The 16329-nt window shown below is 42.3% G+C and overlaps 3 non-coding genes across 3 annotated transcripts; 2 read left to right on the top strand and 1 right to left on the bottom strand.

Annotated features, from left to right (window-relative positions):
• Positions 1-5807: 5807 nt before the first annotated feature.
• Positions 5808-5921, top strand: LOC140310567 (U5 spliceosomal RNA). Its single transcript, XR_011916624.1, has one exon. It is a non-coding gene; the product is annotated as a U5 spliceosomal RNA (small nuclear RNA).
• A 308-nt stretch (positions 5922-6229) lies between these two features.
• LOC140310429 (U2 spliceosomal RNA) lies at positions 6230-6413 on the top strand. The gene has a single exon (XR_011916501.1). It is a non-coding gene; the product is annotated as a U2 spliceosomal RNA (small nuclear RNA).
• A 3260-nt stretch (positions 6414-9673) lies between these two features.
• On the bottom strand, positions 9674-9787 carry LOC140310654 (U5 spliceosomal RNA). Its single transcript, XR_011916704.1, has one exon. It is a non-coding gene; the product is annotated as a U5 spliceosomal RNA (small nuclear RNA).
• Positions 9788-16329: the final 6542 nt, after the last annotated feature.

Genomic DNA, 16329 nt, shown 5'->3' with positions numbered 1-16329 from the left:
TTTGGTTGGATATTCGAACCTTTTCTTAACTGCTTTTTTCAAACTTTGGTTGGACGTTCACACCTTCTTGTAGCCGAACACATGCACTCCTGCTTTTGATGATGTATGGTTGGGCATTCGCACCTTTTTTTTACCCATTTTTCAGGTATTATGGGTGGACATTCACACCTTCTTGCAGCTGAACACCTCCTCTCCCACTTATGATCATGTGTGGTTTGATTTTCGAAAATTTTCTTTCATGTTTTCTAGCAATTATTGATGGACATTTAGACCTTCTTGCAGCTGAACACCACCTCTCCCGATTTTGATGATGTATGGACCGGCATTTTTACCTTTTCTAACACATTTTTCAGCAATTATGGTTGGAGATTCACACCTACTCACAGCCAAATAACTCCGCTACCGCATTTGATGGTGTATAGTCGGGCATTCTCACCCTTTCTCATCAGCTTTTTGCAAATTATGATCTGACATTCACACCTACTTCCAGTCGAACTGCTCTGCTCCCGCTTTTGATTATGTTTGGTTAGATATTTGAACCTTTTCTTAACTGCTTTTTACAAACTTTGGTCGGACGTTCACAATATCTTGCAGCCGAACACCTCCGCTTCCGCTTTTGATGGTGTATATTCGGGCATACGAACCTTTTCTTACCCGCTTTTTACAAACCAAGGTCGGACTTTCACACCTTCTCTTAGCTGAACAACTCCGCTCCCTCTTTTGATTGTGTACAGTCGGGTAATTTAACCTTTTCTTACCCACTTTTTACCATCTATGGTCGGACATTCACACCGTCTTACAGCGGAACACCTCCGCTCCCTCTTTTGATGATGTATGGTTAGGCATTCGCACCTTTTCTTACCCATTTTTCAGTAATTATGGGTAGACATTCACACCTTCTTGCAGCTGAACACCTCCTCTCCCGCTTATGATCATGTGCAGTTTGATATTCGAAAATTTTCTTTCATGTTTTCTAGCAATTATTGATGGACATTCAGACCGTCTTGCAGCTGAACACCTCCGCTCCCACTTTTGATGGTGTATAGTCGGGCTTTCGAGCCTTTTCCTCCCCGGTTTTTACAAATTATGGTTGGACATTCAGACCTTCTTGCAGCCGAAAACCTCCACTCCCTCTTTTGATCATACATTGTCGGACATTCGCACCTTTTCTTACCCGCTTTTTACAAACCATGGTCGGACTTTCACACCTTTTAGTAGCCGAACTAATCCGCTCCCGCTATTGATTGTGTACAGTCGGGTATTTTAACCTTTTCTTACCCGCTTTTTACCAACTATGGTTGGACATTCACACCTTCTTACAGCAGAACACCTCCGCTCCCTGTTTTGATTATGTAAGGTTTGACATTCGCACCTTCTCTCACTCGCCTTTTACTATGGTCGGCCATTCACAGCTTCCTCTCCACCATACTTGTATGGTGGGATATTCACACCCACCTGCATCCGAAGACCTCCGCCCCCACTTTTGTTGATATTTAGTCGGTCATTCGCACCTTACCCGCTTTTGGCAAACTATGGCCTTCTTGCAGCCAAACACCTCTGATCTCGCTTTTGATGATGTAAGGTTGGGCATTCAGACCTTGCTTCACCTGCTTTTCACCAAATATAGTCGGACATTCACACCTTCTTGCAGCCGAACACTTCCGCTCCACCTTTTAGTGTTCTATCACACCTTTTTTTCACCGCATTTTATACATTATGGTTGGAAATTTTCAACCACTCTCATCCGAAGACCTCTCCCCCCGCTTTTGTTAATATATTTGAACTTTAGTCGGACATTCAAACCTTCTTGCAGCTGAACCACCTCTGCTCCCTGTTTTGATCATATATGGTCTGGCAATACTACCTTTTCTTACCCGTTTGTGAGTAATTATGGCTGGACATTCACACCTACTTGCAGCCGAACACAACCTCTCTCGCTTTTGATGATGTATGGACCGGCATTCTTACCTTTTCTAACACATTTTTCAGCAATTATGGTCGGAGATTCACACCTACTCAAAGCCGAACAACTCCGCTCCCGCATTTGATGGTGTATAGTCGGGCATTCTCACCCTTTCTCATCAGCTTTTTCCAAATTATGATCTGACATTCACCCCTATTTGCAGTCGAACAGCTCTGCTCCCGCTTTTGATTATGTATGGTTGGATATTCGAACCTTTTCTTATCTGCTTTTTACAAACTTTGGTTGGACGTTCACACCTTCTTGTAGCCGAACACATGCACTCCTGCTTTTGATGATGTATGGTTGGGCATTGGCACCTTTTTTTTACCCATTTTCCAGGTATTATGGGTGGACATTCACACCTTCTTGCAGCTGAACACCTCCTCTCCCACTTATGATCATGTGTGGTTTGATTTTCGAAAATTTTCTTTCATGTTTTCTAGCAATTATTGATGGACATTTAGACCTTCTTGCAGCTGAACACCACCTCTCCCGATTTTGATGATGTATGGACTGGCATTTTTACCTTTTCTAACACATTTTTCAGCAATTATGGTTGGAGATTCACACCTACTCACAGCCGAACAACTCCGCTACCGCATTTGATGGTGTATAGTCGGGCATTCTCACCCTTTCTCATCAGCTTTTTGCAAATTATGATCTGACATTCACACCTACTTCCAGTCGAACAGCTCTGCTCCCGCTTTTGATTATGTTTGGTTAGATATTCAAACCTTTTCTTAACTGCTTTTTACAAACTTTGGTCGGACGTTCACAATATCTTGCAGCCGAACACCTCCGCTTCCGCTCTTGATGGTGTATATTCGGGCATACGAACCTTTTCTTACCCGCTTTTTACAAACCAAGGTCGGACTTTCACACCTTCTCTTAGCTGAACAACTCCGCTCCCTCTTTTGATTGTGTACAGTCGGGTAATTTAACCTTTTATTACCCGCTTTTTACCATCTATGGTCGGACATTCACACCGTCTTACAGCGGAACACCTCCGCTCCCTCTTTTGATGATGTATGGTTAGGCATTCGTGCAGTTTGATATTCGAAAATTTTCTTTCATGTTTTCTAGCAATTATTGATGGACATTCAGACCGTCTTGCAGCTGAACACCTCCGCTCCCACTTTTGATGGTGTATAGTCGGGCTTTCGAGCCTTTTCTTCCCCGGTTTTTACAAATTATGGTTGGACATTCAGACCTTCTTGCAGCCGAAAACCTCCACTCCCTCTTTTGATCATACATTGTCGGGCATTCGCACCTTTTCTTACCCGCTTTTTACAAACCATGGTCGGACTTTCACACCTTTTAGTAGCCGAACAACTCCGCTCCCGCTATTGATTGTGTACAGTCGGGTATTTTAACCTTTTCTTACCCGCTTTTTACCAACTATGGTTGGACATTCACACCTTCTTACAGCAGAACACCTCCGCTCCCTGTTTTGATTATGTATGGTTTGACATTCGCACCTTCTCTCACCCGCCTTTTACTATGGTCGGCCATTCACAGCTTCCTCTCCACCATACTTGTATGGTGGGATATTCACACCCACTTCCATCCGAAGACCTCCGCCCCCACTTTTGTTGATATTTAGTCGGTCATTCGCACCTTACCCGCTTTTGGCAAACTATGGCCTTCTTGCAGCCGAACACCTCTGATCTCGCTTTTGATGATGTAAGGTTGGGCATTCAGACCTTGCTTCACCTGCTTTTCACCAAATATAGTCGGACATTCACACCTTCTTGCAGCCAAACGCTTCCGCTTTTAGTGTTCTATGAGGCATTCACATATTTTTTTTCACCGTATTTTATAGATTATGGTTGGAAATTCTCACCCACTCTCATCCGAAGACCTCTCCTCCCGCTTTTGTTAATATATAGTCGGGCATTCGAACCTTTTCTTACCCGCTTTTTACAAATTATGGTCGAACATTCACTCCTACTTGCAGCTGAATACTTCCGCTCCACCTTTTAGGTATGTATGGTTGGCATTTGCACCTCTTTTTATACTGATTGCTGAAGATTAAGTTGTTCTTTCTCAAACTACAAATTTTTTTTAATTGTTGAAACTTGATTTGAAGTGGATAAATAAGGAGGACAAACAGTTTTAAGTCAGGCTGATAGAAGGAATTAATTTTATAGCAAAATCTGTATTTCGTCATATGTCGAGAGATGCTTATTGCTGAAGAAGTTCTTTCTCATTCTACAAAGTACAACGTTGTTTATCGTTGAAACTTGATTAGACATGAATAAATATGAAGGACAAAGCAGTCTTAACTTGGTTTGAGTTAATGAATTCGTTTTATAGGAGAATCCGAATTCGTGCATAACTCATAAAATAGAGCTTATTTTCGGATTCCTGAAGAATGAGTCTGGTTCTTTCTCATAATACAAAGTTTGTTGTTTATTGTTGAAACTTCATCAGAAGTGAAGAAATAAATGAATGCCTATCAATAAATGTGGGATCTAAACTCTAGTGCTTCCTCTAAAATAATTTCCTTTCTCAATTTAGAAATGTGTGTGTGTAAGTCACAACACCCGTGACACCAAAACGGCTTTCTTTTCTCTACACTCTGCACTATGAGCACACACACCAAATCAGAAAGGCTTTTTTCTCTCTTTTCTACATTATGGACTGTGGGGACACAAAACCGCTCTCTCTCTTTTTTTTTTTTATCGTGTGCCAGGGCGTTGTCTCACGTATTAGATTATGCTTAAGATACGAATGGGTTTATCAGTCACATCAGAATCCATACTGATCCTCCCGTAATAAAATGGTCGGATCTTATCAAACACACTTTGTTTCTTGTGACAATCAAGTCAGCGAAACAGCGTATACACGTCAAGACACTGAATCAAGTTTGCCACAAGAACTCATAAGTTTGGCAGTATTGCTCTGCCGTCAGCAATCATACACCCATTTTATTTTCGTGAGACATGTGCAAGCACCTGTTCATCTACTGTTCTATCACTATGAATTAGTGATCTATTATCAATAAGGATACTTCTACAACTACTATCAAAGTATGTCCAGACTTCTTATGTTGTCAGTTGCTATATATGAATAAGTGGGTAGCTACTGACAAGCATTAAGCATGTCACACAGCCCAAACATATAACATTTCAGGACACACCACACAGTTAACAACCACAGTGAAGCGTGTCAAAGCCCAAACATGTAACATTCAACAGGACACTTACACAACACATTCAAATCAAACAGGCAGACAACATACAAGAACATATACCCCAGCCGGCATTGCTCCCTGCCTATTTTCGTACAGCACACTATGTGTGCGCACACCTTTATTCACAAACTCTTCAACTTATACTCTTTTACCGAAGCTGCTACAACTCGATTGGCCGAATACCCTTTGATCCTATTTCGGTGAATTTGACATCTGCCTTACATATAACAGATTAGCGGTTTAGCAGTTTTAATTTAATTTGAGTGAAGGAATTCATTTTATAGCAAAATCCGAAATCGTGAAGAACTCATGAAAGTAAGCTTATTCTCGGATTCCTGAAACTTTAGATTTGCTCTTTCTTTTACTGCAAAGTACAACGTTGTTTTTTTTGTTTAAATCTTTCTAGACATGGTAAATATTAAGGACAAAGCAGTTTTCACATAGTTTGAGTGAAGGAATTCATTTTATAGATAAAATCCCAAGAGTCTGCTGAGAAAAGAGAGTGAATGCGAAGTAGACTTTAACACGGCTATGGGAGTGAGCCGAGTGTGGGCTAACCGGCAAGCGTCTCAACCAAGCAAAGCTCACCATGGGGAAGGTGGCTATACCAACTAGCCTGATGCCCTGCTCCCGCAGTGACGGATAATCGTACTCTGGTTTCTCTTCATAACATACAAGTCTTTCGCCTTTTACTAAAGACTTCCGTGGAGAGCAGCACTAATGAGTTGTTTCTATTATTGGCAGGCTTTACCTTTGCGGGTGAAGCCCTTTCTGTCTGTGCAAAAGAAATCTTGCTACTTTGCAGAGTGACTTCTCTGAGTAGAGTCGCCTTACTTGTTGCGACTGTGCCGATGTTCGAAGCTGGAGTGCAAAGTTGTTGCTTGAATGGTGCTTGCTGGAGCATGCGGGAGTGCAAAGTTATACCATTTAAAAGGGCTGAAGAGTGCTCAGTGCAGCGGGTGGGCGGAGGTGCAACGTGACACTCTGGCCACCTATGGCCATAAAAAGAACACTGCTACAAGTGCGCATTGTGCCAGCAAGGGCCCTCGGACCTGAAACAGTGGACAGTTATCGCTTCTCGGCCTTTTGGCTAAGATCAAGTGTAGTATCTGTTCTTATCAGTTTAATATGTCCTCTATACGAGGACAACATATTAAATGGATTTTTAAGAATAGGAGTTGAAAAAGAAGCTTGCTCCGTTCACTCCAAGCCTCGACCCGGTACTGCAGTGCCGCTGGGAACGGTGCGCTCTCCTCTGCTCTTGTGAAAAAGCAAACAGCGGTGCAGGATGGAAGTTTCAGGGAGCCCAAGATGAAACTTTCTTTTAATCTGCTGAGAAAAGAGAGTGAATGCGAAGTGGACTTTAACACGGCTCTGGGAGCGAGCCGAGTGCGGGCTAACCGGGAGAATTGCTTGAAAGAAACGCGACACCGAATGAGTGGTCAGAACAAAGCCTCAATACGGTGTTCCCGTGGTGTTTGTGGCTGCCTTGTCTTTTGCACAGAGTAAAAGACAAGGCAGCCATCGAATAGATTGTTTCTACTTGGTCAGCCGAGGAGCAGGGGGGGGGGGGGGGGGGGGGGCAAGCGTCTCAACCAAGCAAAGCTCACCAAGTAGGAACAATCGGGCCCTTTTCGATGGCTGCAACACCTGAAAGAGATATTGATGCGAGACCCGATCAAATGCTTTTTCAAAGTCTAAATTTAAGATGACAAGCCGGGTGTTTCTGTCTCTAGCGTAATCAATGATGTCTCGAATCAGTACGAGGCTGTCGGTGAGTTGTCTCCCTGAGATGGCACAAGTTTGGTCTGGGTGAATTACCTCCTCTAAAACAGAGGACATCCGTGTCGCTAAAACCTTGCTAAAAAGTTTACAGTCAAAGTTTAAAAGTGTGATGGGCCTCCAATTCTTTAGGTCAGTCTTATCATTTTTTTTATAAAGTAGAGTCACTATTCCCACTCTAAAACTGTCAGGCAGTCGGTCGAGTTTTTCAAAATCTTTAAAAACATCTAAAATGTCTGATGATAAAAGGTCCCAATAGGTCAGATAGAATTCTGCAGGAAGCCCGTCTAAACCCGGAGCTCGACTTCTCTTAAAACCTGTTAGGCATTTTTTTAACTCTAAAGCAGTAAAATTCTGTGTCAAGTGTGCATTCTCTTTTACGGTTTTGTCAACGAATTTTAAGATTTCTGCCGATGTTTCCAAGTGCACTGGTTTCTCTTTGTACATGTTACTATAAAAGGTATGTACAGTTTCAATCATCTCTTGTGTGGATTTTGTTAAAAACCCATCTTCTCTTTTTAGATTTTGAATACACTCCTTTTTATTTATAACTTTCTTTATTTTTCACCTTCCTCAATTTCCTGCTCCCTGCTTCTTACAAAAATTCCTTTACTCTTTATTTCTGCTGAAACTGACATTTCCTTTTTGACATCTTTGATTTCTTCTTTAAAGTCTATGCCACACTGATTTAGTTTAAAGTAGCGCTGTAAGCGTTTATGTAGTCCCATCATACATCTATTCTCTTTCCTTTTTTTACGTTTACCTTGCTGTTTAAAAAAAGTCTGGGTCGTTTCCTTCACCATTTCCCACCATTGTGCATGTGTTTCGTAGAGGTCTTGAAGGGTCTGCCACTCTTTATAACATTCCCTGTACTGACTGACTATGATTTCATCCTCCAACAGGGAACAGTTGAGTTTCCACAGACCACTTCCTACCGTCACACCAGAAGGGGGTGAAAGGGTGCAGGAGAGCATAAGGTGGTCTGAAAAGAAAACAGGGGTTAATCTAACATCAGTGGGTGGGCAATCTCTAGTAAAGAAATAATCAATGCGAGAGGCTCTGGTGCCATCATGACTAAACCAGGTGAAGCCCTCCTCTCTGGGATGCATGGTTTTAAAACAGTCAGTAAGCTTAAAATCCCTGCATATGCCCTGAAGTAAAATCGAAGTCTTATCCACTTTAAAATCTACCCCTGCTCTTTTTCTGTCTTTCCTGCTCAAGATACAGTTAAAATCCCCTCCTACAACTAAAGGTACTTGCCCTAGCATGTAAAGCTGTATATCTTCTAAAAGGTCATACCTTTCATTTTTTCCATTGAAACCATAAATATTTAAGAGGTTAAAGTCTTGCCCCATAAAATTCAAGTGTGCTAAAAGTGCCCGTCCGTCTCTCACCACTGTGCTACCTTTCACCATAACATGCGGATTTTTAATTAGAATGGCCACACCATCATTTTTATTTTGATTTGAGCCACTCCATATCGATAAATGGGGCCACATTTCCTCCCATTGTCTATGGTTTTTTAAAAAAGGTAGTCCACATTCTTGTATTAAAAACACATCTGATTTTATGGAGTCTAAGAAGGATAAAATACTCTGGGCTCTTGTCTTTGATTTCACACTTCTCACATTTAGTGTTGAGAAGGTGAGAACCATTAAAAGCATAAAGGAAAGTAGGTATGTCATTTTCGTTTTTCTAAGTTATCAAAACAAATTACACACAGGTTATTTCTTGGGAAACTAGCTCTTCCTTCATTTCTTTAGGTGAAAAGTGAGTAGGGTGATCTATATTTCCTTTTCGGACTCTCGGTGTTGGCCTCTGACGCAATGTTGCATTTAACTTTGAGTCCCTGGGGGTTGATTGCAGAGCTGAAGTTAAAAAGGAGACCTCATTTGGTGAGTCGGAGGGGAAGACTCTAGGTTCTTCCACTGAAGAACTGTCTGAAAGGGACCTAACCCTTCCCCTCTTCTCTGATACAACTGGGGAATCAGAGGCTCAGATGCCGTCCTCTTTGGCTGTTGACCTTCGGGGAGGTGAGTATCTTCACTAGACTCACCTGTCTGCTCTTCCTCCTCATTTAGCGTAGCTCCACCCTCTGCCTGTGAATTCTCACAGACTTCAACACTGAGTGGTGAGGCCTCTACAGACCCCTCCCCTTTTTGCTCCTCACTTCCAATCCAAGCTTTTGGCGGGAAGTTTGAATTTATTGGGTCAACCTCTTCACTTTGTTCACCAACTGCCACCTTTGGTCCTTCTCTTTGTTGGCTTGACTGTGGCTTTACCGTCTTTAATTTGTTGGCAAAAGATTTAGGGCAATCTCTGAAGAGGTGATTTAATTCTCCACAGAGATTACATTTCCTGCCATTTGGACACTCTCCAAAAGTTTGCCCAATTTCTCTGCTCTTCCCACATAACACCTTGGTACAAGCCTCAACCAGGTGCCCATGCTCACCACACTTGCGGCAGAACTTGGGCTGCCCCTGGTAGTGGATGTAACCTCGGTTTTCAAGGTGGCCAGAGTGTCGCCCACCCGCTGCACTGAGCACTGAGCACTTCAGCCCTTTTAAATGGTATAACTTTGCACTCCCGCACGCTCCAGCAAGCACCATTCAAGCAACAACTTTGCACTCCAGCTTCGAACATCGGCACAGTCGCAACAAGTAAGGCGACTCTACTCAGAGAAGTCACTCTGCACAGTAAGAAGATTTCTTTTGCACAGACAGAAAGGGCTTCACCCGCAAAGGTAAAGCCTGCCAAAAATAGAAACAACTCATTAGTGCTGCTCTCCACAGAAATCTTTAGTAAAAGGCGAAAGACTTGTACGTTATGAAGAGAAACCAGAGTACGATTATCCGTCACTGCGGGAGCAGGGCATCAGGCTAGTTGGCATAGCCACCTTCCCCATGGTGAGCTTTGCTTGGTTGAGACGCTTGCTCCCCCCCCCCCCTTGCTCCTCGGCTGACCAACTAGGAACAATCGGGCCCTATTCGATGGCTGCCTTGTCTTTTACTCTGTGCAAAAGACAAGGCAGCAACAAAAACACCACGAGAATCCCGTATTGAGGCTTTGTTCTGATCGCTCATTCGGTGTCGCGTTTCTTTCAAGCAATTCTCCCGGTTAGCCCACACTCGGCTCGCTCCCATAGCCGTGTTAAAGTCTACTTCGCATTCACTCTCTTTTCTCAGCAGACTCTTGGGATTTTATCTATAAAATGAATTCCTTCACTCAAACTATGTGAAAACTGCTTTGTCCTTAATATTTACCATGTCTAGAAAGATTTAAACAAAAAAAACAACGTTGTACTTTGCAGTAAAAGAAAGAGCAAATCTAAAGTTTCAGGAATCCGAGAATAAGCTTACTTTCATGAGTTCTTCACGATTTCGGATTTTGCTATAAAATGAATTCCTTCACTCAAACTAAATTAAAACTGCTAAACCGCTAATCTGTTATATGTAAGGCAGATGTCAAATTCACCGAAATAGGATTAAAGGGTATTCGGCCAATCGAGCTGTAGCAGCTTCGGTAAAAGAGTATAAGTTGAAGAGTTTGTGAATAAAGGTGTGCGCACACATAGTGTGCTGTACGAAAATAGGCAGGGAGCAATGCCGGCTGGGGTATATGTTCTTGTATGTTGTCTGACTGTTTGATTTGAATGTGTTGTGTAAGTGTCCTGTTGAATGTTACATGTTTGGGCTTTGACACGCTTCACTGTGGTTGTTAACTGTGTGGTGTGTCCTGAAATGTTATATGTTTGGGCTGTGTGACATGCTTAATGCTTGTCAGTAGCTACCCACTTATTCATATATAGCAACTGACAACATAAGAAGTCTGGACATACTTTGATAGTAGTTGTAGAAGTATCCTTATTGATAATAGATCACTAATTCATAGTGATAGAACAGTAGATGAACAGGTGCTTGCACATGTCTCACGAAAATAAAATGGGTGTATGATTGCTGACGGCAGAGCAATACTGCCAAACTTATGAGTTCTTGTGGCAAACTTGATTCAGTGTCTTGACGTGTATACGCTGTTTCGCTGACTTGATTGTCACAAGAAACAAAGTGTGTTTGATAAGATCCGACCATTTTATTACGGGAGGATCAGTATGTATGGATTCTGATGTGACTGATAAACCCATTCGTATCTTAAGCATAATCTAATACGTGAGACAACGCCCTGGCACACGATAAAAAAAAAAAAGAGAGAGAGCGGTTTTGTGTCCCCACAGTCCATAATGTAGAAAAGAGAGAAAAAAGCCTTTCTGATTTGGTGTGTGTGCTCATAGTGCAGAGTGTAGAGAAAAGAAAGCCGTTTTGGTGTCACGGGTGTTGTGACTTACACACACACATTTCTAAATTGAGAAAGGAAATTATTTTAGAGGAAGCACTAGAGTTTAGATCCCACATTTGTTGATAGGCATTCATTTATTTCTTCACTTCTGATGAAGTTTCAACAATAAACAACAAACTTTGTATTATGAGAAAGAACCAGACTCATTCTTCAGGAATCCGAAAATAAGCTCTATTTTATGAGTTATGCACGAATTCGGATTCTCCTATGAAACGAATTCATTAACTCAAACCAAGTTAAGACTGCTTTGTCCTTCATATTTATTCATGTCTAATCAAGTTTCAACGATAAACAACGTTGTACTTTGTAGAATGAGAAAGAACTTCTTCAGCAATAAGCATCTCTCGACATATGACGAAATACAGATTTTGCTATAAAATTAATTCCTTCTATCAGCCTGACTTAAAACTGTTTGTCCTCCTTATTTATCCACTTCAAATCAAGTTTCAACAATTAAAAAAAAATTGTAGTTTGAGAAAGAACAACTTAATCTTCAGCAATCAGTAAAAAAAGAGGTGCAAATGCCAACCATACATACCTAAAAGGTGGAGCGGAAGTATTCAGCTGCAAGTAGGAGTGAATGTTCGACCATAATTTGTAAAAAGCGGGTAAGAAAAGGTTCGAATGCCCGACTATATATTAACAAAAGCGGGAGGAGAGGTCTTCGGATGAGAGTGGGTGAGAATTTCCAACCATAATCTATAAAATACGGTGAAAAAAAATATGTGAATGCCTCATAGAACACTAAAAGCGGAAGCGTTTGGCTGCAAGAAGGTGTGAATGTCCGACTATATTTGGTGAAAAGCAGGTGAAGCAAGGTCTGAATGCCCAACCTTACATCATCAAAAGCGAGATCAGAGGTGTTCGGCTGCAAGAAGGCCATAGTTTGCCAAAAGCGGGTAAGGTGCGAATGACCGACTAAATATCAACAAAAGTGGGGGCGGAGGTCTTCGGATGGAAGTGGGTGTGAATATCCCACCATACAAGTATGGTGGAGAGGAAGCTGTGAATGGCCGACCATAGTAAAAGGCGGGTGAGAGAAGGTGCGAATGTCAAACCATACATAATCAAAACAGGGAGCGGAGGTGTTCTGCTGTAAGAAGGTGTGAATGTCCAACCATAGTTGGTAAAAAGCGGGTAAGAAAAGGTTAAAATACCCGACTGTACACAATCAATAGCGGGAGCGGAGTTGTTCGGCTACTAAAAGGTGTGAAAGTCCGACCATGGTTTGTAAAAAGCGGGTAAGAAAAGGTGCGAATGCCCGACAATGTATGATCAAAAGAGGGAGTGGAGGTTTTCGGCTGCAAGAAGGTCTGAATGTCCAACCATAATTTGTAAAAACCGGGGAAGAAAAGGCTCGAAAGCCCGACTATACACCATCAAAAGTGGGAGCGGAGGTGTTCAGCTGCAAGACGGTCTGAATGTCCATCAATAATTGCTAGAAAACATGAAAGAAAATCTTCGAATATCAAACTGCACATGATCATAAGCGGGAGAGGAGGTGTTCAGCTGCAAGAAGGTGTGAATGTCTACCCATAATTACTGAAAAATGGGTAAGAAAAGTTGCGAATGCCTAACCATACATCATCAAAAGAGGGAGCGGAGGTGTTCCGCTGTAAGACGGTGTGAATGTCCGACCATAGATGGTAAAAAGCGGGTAAGAAAAGGTTAAATTACCCGACTGTACACAATCAAAAGAGGGAGCGGAGTTGTTCAGCTAAGAGAAGGTGTGAAAGTCCGACCTTGGTTTGTAAAAAGCGGGTAAGAAAAGGTTCGTATGCCCGAATATACACCATCAAGAGCGGAAGCGGAGGTGTTCGGCTGCAAGATATTGTGAACGTCCGACCAAAGTTTGTAAAAAGCAGTTAAGAAAAGGTTCGAATATCTAACCAAACATAATCAAAAGCGGGAGCAGAGCTGTTCGACTGGAAGTAGGTGTGAATGTCAGATCATAATTTGCAAAAAGCTGATGAGAAAGGGTGAGAATGCCCGACTATACACCATCAAATGCGGTAGCGGAGTTGTTCGGCTGTGAGTAGGTGTGAATCTCCAACCATAATTGCTGAAAAATGTGTTAGAAAAGGTAAAAATGCTGGTCCATACATAATCAAAATCGGGAGAGGTGGTGTTCAGCTGCAAGAAGGTCTAAATGTCCATCAATAATTGCTAGAAAACATGAAAGAAAATTTTCGAAAATCAAACCACACATGATCATAAGTGGGAGAGGAGGTGTTCAGCTGCAAGAAGGTGTGAATGTCCACCCATAATACCTGAAAAATGGGTAAAAAAAAGGTGCGAATGCCCAACCATACATCATCAAAAGCAGGAGTGCATGTGTTCGGCTACAAGAAGGTGTGAACGTCCAACCAAAGTTTGTAAAAAGCAGTTAAGAAAAGGTTCGAATATCCAACCATACATAATCAAAAGCGGGAGCAGAGCTGTTCGACTGCAAGTAGGTGTGGATGTCAGATCATAATTTGCAAAAAGCTGATGAGAAAGGGTGAGAATGCCCGACTATACACCATCAAATGCGGTAGCGGAGTTGTTCGGCTGTGAGTAGGTGTGAATCTCCAACCATAATTGCTGAAAAATGTGTTAGAAAAGGTAAAAATGCCGGTCCATACATAATCAAAATCGGGAGAGGTGGTGTTCAGCTGCAAGAAGGTCTAAATGTCCATCAATAATTGCTAGAAAACATGAAAGAAAATTTTCGAAAATCAAACCACACATGATCATAAGTGGGAGAGGAGGTGTTCAGCTGCAAGAAGGTGTGAATGTCCACCCATAATACCTGAAAAATGGGTAAAAAAAGGTGCGAATGCCCAACCATACATCATCAAAAGCAGGAGTGCATGTGTTCGGCTACAAGAAGGTGTGAACGTCCAACCAAAGTTTGTAAAAAGCAGTTAAGAAAAGGTTCGAATATCCAACCATACATAATCAAAAGCGGGAGCAGAGCTGTTCGACTGCAAATAGGGGTGAATATCAGATCATAATTTGGAAAAAGCTGATGAGAAAGGGTGAGAATGCCCGACTATACACCATCAAATGCGGGAGCGGAGTTGTTCGGCTTTGAGTAGGTGTGAATCTCCGACCATAATTGCTGAAAAATGTGTTAGAAAAGGTAAGAATGCCGGTCCATACATCATCAAAAGCGAGAGAGGTTGTGTTCGGCTGCAAGTAGGTGTGAATGTCCAGCCATAATTACTCACAAACGGGTAAGAAAAGGTAGTATTGCCAGACCATATATGATCAAAACAGGGAGCGGAGGTGGTTCAGCTGCAAGAAGGTTTGAATGTCCGACTAAAGTTCAAATATATTAACAAAAGCGGGAGGAGAGGTCTTCGGATGAGAGTGGTTGAAAATTTCCAACCATAATGTATAAAATGCGGTGAAAAAAAGGTGTGATAGAACACTAAAAGGTGGAGCGGAAGTGTTCGGCTGCAAGAAGGTGTGAATGTCCGACTATATTTGGTGAAAAGCAGGTGAAGCAAGGTCTGAATGCCCAACCTTACATCATCAAAAGCGAGATCAGAGGTGTTTGGCTGCAAGAAGGCCATAGTTTGCCAAAAGCGGGTAAGGTGCAAATGTCCGACTAAATATCAACAAAATTTGGGGCAGAGGTCTTCGGATGCAAGTGGGTGTGAATATCCAACCATACAAGTATGGTGGAGAGGAAGCTGTGAATAGCCGACCATAGTTTGGAAAAAGCGGGTAAGAAAAGGTTTGAATACCCGAACATACACCATCAAAAGAGGGAGCGGAGGTGTTCCGCTGTACGAAGGTGTGAATGTCCGACCATAGTTGGTAAGAAGCGGGTAAGAAAAGGTTAAAATACCCGACTGTACACAATCAATAGCGGGAGCGGATGTGTTCGGCTACAAGAAGGTGTGAAAGTCCGACCATGGTTTGTAAAAAGCGGGTAAGAAAAGGTGCGAATGTCCGACAATGTATGATCAAAAGAGAGAGCGGAGGTTTTCGGATATAAGAAGGTTTGAATGTCCCACCATAGTTTGTAAAAAGCGGGTAAGAAAAGGTTCGAATGCCCGACTATACACCATCAAAAGCGGGAGCAGAGGTGTTCCGCTGTAAGACGGTGTGAATGTCCGACCATAGTTGGTAAAAAGCGGGTAAGAAAAGGTTAAAATACCCGACTGTACACAATCAATAGCGGGAGCGGAGTTGTTCGGCTACAAGAAGGTGTGAAAGTCCGACCATGGTTTGTAAAAACCGGGAAGAAAAGGCTCGAAAGCCCGACTATACACCATCAAAAAGAAGGTTTGAATGTCCATCAATAATTGCTTTAAAACAAGAAAGTAAATTTTCGAACATCAAACCGTACATGATCATAAGCGGGAGAGGAGGTGTTCCGCTCTAAGACGGTGTGAATGTCCGACAATAGTTGGTAAAAAGCGGGTAAGAAAAGGTTAAAATACCCGACTGTACACAATCAATAGCGGGAGCGGAGGTTTTCGGCTACTAAAAGGTGTGAAAGTCCGATCCTGGTTTGTAAAAAGCGGGTAAGAAAAGGTTCGAATGCCCGAACATACACCATCAAAAGAGGGAGCGGAGGTGTTCGGCTGTAAGACGGTGTGAATGTCCGATCATAGTTGGTAAAAAGCGGGTAAGAAAAGGTTAAAATACCCGACTGTACACAATCAAAAGAGGGAGCGGAGTTGTTCAGCTAAGAGAAGGTGTGAAAGTCCGACCATGGTTTGTAAAAAGCGGGTAAGAAAAGGTTCGTATGCCCGAATATACACTATCAAAACCGGAAGCGTAGGTGTTCGGCTGCAAGAAGGTGTGAACGTCCGACCAAAGTTTGTAAAAAAGCAGTTAAGAAAAGGTTCGAATATCTAACCAAACATAATCAAAAGCGGATGAGAAGGTGTTCGACTGCAAGTAGGTGTGAATGTCAGAGAATAATTTGCAAAAAGCTGATGAGAAAGGGTGAGAATGCCCGACTATACACCATCAAATGCGGTAGCGGAGTTGTTCGGCCGTGAGTAGGTGTGATTCTCCAACCATAATTGCTGAA

The sequence above is a fragment of the Leuresthes tenuis genome, unplaced genomic scaffold, assembly GCF_036924035.1.
Source record: "Leuresthes tenuis unplaced genomic scaffold, fLeuTen1.0.hap1 SCAF_6, whole genome shotgun sequence".
NCBI lineage: Eukaryota > Metazoa > Chordata > Actinopteri > Atheriniformes > Atherinopsidae > Leuresthes > Leuresthes tenuis.
This window is presented reverse-complemented; position numbering and strand designations above follow the sequence as displayed.